Below are 3,942 nucleotides of genomic sequence, written 5' to 3'. Positions count from 1 at the left end.
GCGATTGGCACAGGACAGAGCGGAGTTTAGGGCTGTTGTACATAGGGTCGCTATGAGTCGCAAGCGACTCGACGGCACATAACAACAACAGAGGGATGGGTGGGTAAAGGAAATTGGAAAGATCTGGTGTAAAAAATAATGTATACGAACTTTGTAAGCAACCCAGTATAAAACAATTTTAAAATATAAATAAAATTCATGTCAGATGATACAAAAAAAGGTATTTGGAATTAGTAAATCATTGACTGTAAAAAAAAAATTAACTCTGACTTTCTTCCTCTCTCCCCATAATAAATCCTAACCCCTATAGTTGTGTATGTAATTCTGTTAGAAAAGAGGGTTTTATTTGTGAATTCTATCAGGATAGAGTGAGTTCTAAATATAATCACTTCAAAGTTAAGAAAAGGACAGATTAGAAACAAGGACACAAGAGCTTGGGAGAACATATATGCCCTGTGGGGACTGCTGGAGAAGCAAAGGAAACCCCCAGGATACTCACAAGGAATTGACTTGCAGCTTTCAAACCAAGAAAATACACTTTTGGTCTTTAATATTACTCTCTTGTAGTATTTCTGTTACAGCAACACTATGTCCTTGAGCTGTGATGCTGGAGAGAGTATTGAATATACCATGGACTGCTAAGAGAACAAACAGGCTTGTCCTAAAGAGAGTGAAACCAGGCTGCTCCTTGGAGGCAAGGATTCTGAAGCTCTATCTGACAAATTTTGGGCAAGTTACAAGGAGGGACCAGTCCTTGGAGAGGGACATTATCCTTGGGAGGGTGGAGGTACAGTGACAGTACAAGGGAGGAAGACCCTGGATGAGATGGATTGACACAGTTTGACACAGTGACCACGGTAAGGGCAGTTAGTGTGTCGGAGACATTGAGATTGGCTCAGGATAGAGCGGGGTTCAGAGCTACTGCACATGGTGTTGCTATGAGTCGCAACTTGACACACAACAACAACAGCTATTTCTTAGCAACAACACAAAGCCAAATCCACTTCCCTTGAGTCATTTCCAACTTATGACCCACCATCAAGTTTCCAGGACTATAAATCTTTATGAAGAGTGGTTGGTAGGTTGGAACTCTTTCGCTGGCAGTCCAACTAGTTTGTGTGTGTGTGTGTGTGTGTGTGTGTGTGTGTGTGTTCTCTTTTATTTTTTAATTAATTTCAATGAACATTTAGAGATTTTGGATTTCCATTTATTCATTGTTGCTCTTTTCTCCTACTAGTTTTATTGGTCATGTCTGTAAATCTGTCCTCCCTGCACATAGGATTGTTCGGAAAATTAAAATAATACCTGTAGAGGCTAAAGAGGAAGACTGATGGTGGAGCAAAACACACCCACAAACCCAGGAATGCCAAGTACAGCAGTAGTTGTTGTTGTTATTAAGTGCCGTTGAGTTGTAGGAGACTCATAGCGACCCTAGGAACAAAATTCCTTGACACTTCCATGACTTTCATCCTTTCTCCAAATTCATAAGATTTCCGGAGGGAAGCTATCTATGGAAGTGGATGCCACTCCTGCCTCCAAGCTTGTGTTAATTGGGGAGCGCCACCAAACACTGTCAGCTGTGGGTAACCATTATCGCATTTGACACATCAGTGTCACAGTGTTCAGCTTCACAGCAACCACAAGGTACCTCTGTATGGTAAGTAGACACACCAGGGCTATAAGACTTAGAAGAATGTTTGACCCAAAACAATTAAAAACAGACCTGAGGGCCGCGCATTAGTCACTCACCTTTGGCTTGGTAGCAGTAGCTACTAGAAGCATAGCCCCCTTACAGCCACACTCTGAATGTGGACTTTGGATCTCCAGAGCTATAAGAAAATAAGTTTGTTTTTTGAGGATAAAAAAACAACAGCAGCAGCAACAACCCCCACCTGCCAAGAGTTTAACACAATATGCAGCTTTTCTCGTACATAGAAGAAACATCTCTGGTTCAGTTCTTTTCATTCTTTCTGTCTTAAATTTGAGTGTTGATTCACACAATAGAATTTTATTCATCACTAAGGACCAATGATGTCACATAAAATACTATATAGCATGAGAGATTGTAGAGAGCATTATGCTGAGTGGAATAACTCAGTCACCTAAAGACAGATATTGCATAAGACAAGTGTGAAAATAGGCGAATAAATGTTCAAAAGAGTAAAGGGATGAGGAGAAGAGGGACAAAAAAAATGGGAAGGGGGAAATCTCCAGGCTAAGCAGAGGTTAGGAGGCAGATTGGAGGGTGAAAGAGTAGGGAAGATGCAACGAGGGCTTGAAGCGATGATAGACATGGATCAATAATAACTATTAATATAAGGCACAATGTACATAAATGATTGCACACAGACCAATAAAAATTTTTTTGGAACGTTAATATCTGATGTGAGGTTGTTAGACTGAAACTAAGAGGGATGAGCCGAGAGAACTGCAGAGATAATTCCCTTGCAATCACTTGCACTCACCTACCTACAGACCTGGGGTTTTTGTTTTTGGGTTTTTTTCTTCAGACCTGGTTTTAAACAATTGTAAACTAGCTTGAATAACCTGATTATGTATTACTTGCAGGGGAAAAAAATACTTAACAATACAGTACCAGCTTATGCTTAAACAATTTTATTTTACCTTTTTATTTTTTCATCCAAACATTTGTATAAATTTTGTCTTACAAGATTGTAATTACAACTTCAATCATTCATGCACATTTTATAACATTGTCGTGCAATAAATTAATTACAAAGTCCTGTATATTGCCTTTTCCTTCATCCAGCTTACTGATTTCATTGTTTTTATTCTCTTCTCCCTTTTCTTCCTTCCTTGGAAGTCATCTAAAAAGAATTCTATCTGTGTATAAACTTTTCCTTAGCTTTTTATAACACTAAAAGGGATCTATGGTGGCCTAGGAGCAAGAAGCTGCACCGCAATCATGAAGGCACTTGGTTCTAATCTATCAGCTGCTCTGCAAGAGAAGAATGGACAATCTCCTCCTGTATGATAAACTGCCTCTGAAAACCAGCTGGAGGGTCAGCTAGGGGTCAGTTCTGACTCGCCAGTACACAACAACATACAATACTTTTTCAGGCTTGCTTATTTTGCTTAACATAATGTCCTCTGCTATTGTTGTTATGGGCCATCAAGATGACTATGACTCATAGTGACTGTATGAACAAGAGCTCTGAACCTTGCCCTATCCAGAGCCAACTTCACTGTCTCTGACACACATCTATGCTAGGCAGTGTTTTGTGTTGCACTGTTTTGTTGTTGTTGTGTTGCTGATTTCTTCTATTTTTCTGTCCTGAGTTTATTTTGTTTTATGGCTGTTTTTATAATTTCTTTCTTGCTGCTATTTTAGAAGTATTAATGATTTTAATTTTTATGATTTTTATGAGAAGGTCTGCCATTTTTCTTGGAGGTTACCCAATTGTTGCTAAGTGCTGTTCAGTTGAGTACAACTCATAGCGATCCTATGAACAACATTTCTTAACCCTGTCCCATCTTGTGCCATCCTCATTAGCTCTGATGTACTTGATCCCATAGCTGCAATCACTGTGCCATTCCATCTCGAAGGGGGTCTTCCTCTTTTTTGCTGACCCTCCACCTTTCCAAGCATGATTTTCCTTTCCAAGGAAAAGCCTCTCCTAGCAACACGCCCAGAGCATGTGACATAAAACTTTGTCATCCTTGCCTTAAAGGAGATCTGTGGCTGCCTTTCCCAAGACTTCTTTGTTCTTTTGGCAGTCCATGAGATATTCAGTACTATTCTCCAACACTACAACTCCAAGGCATTGAATTTTCTTCTGTCATCCTTATTTATTGTCTAGCTCTCACATGCATAATAAGTGATTGAAAAGACCATGGCCTGAATCAAATGTTCCTTAGTCTTAAGTAATTTGGAGAAGTCCCTAACAGTGGACCCAATGCAATACGTCTCCTGATCTCCTG

This window comes from Elephantulus edwardii, unplaced genomic scaffold, assembly GCF_000299155.1.
Source record: "Elephantulus edwardii isolate Elephantulus edwardi_28Jun2011 unplaced genomic scaffold, EleEdw1.0 scaffold00036, whole genome shotgun sequence".
NCBI classification, from domain to species: domain Eukaryota; kingdom Metazoa; phylum Chordata; class Mammalia; order Macroscelidea; family Macroscelididae; genus Elephantulus; species Elephantulus edwardii.
Note: the sequence above shows the minus strand (reverse complement) of the source record.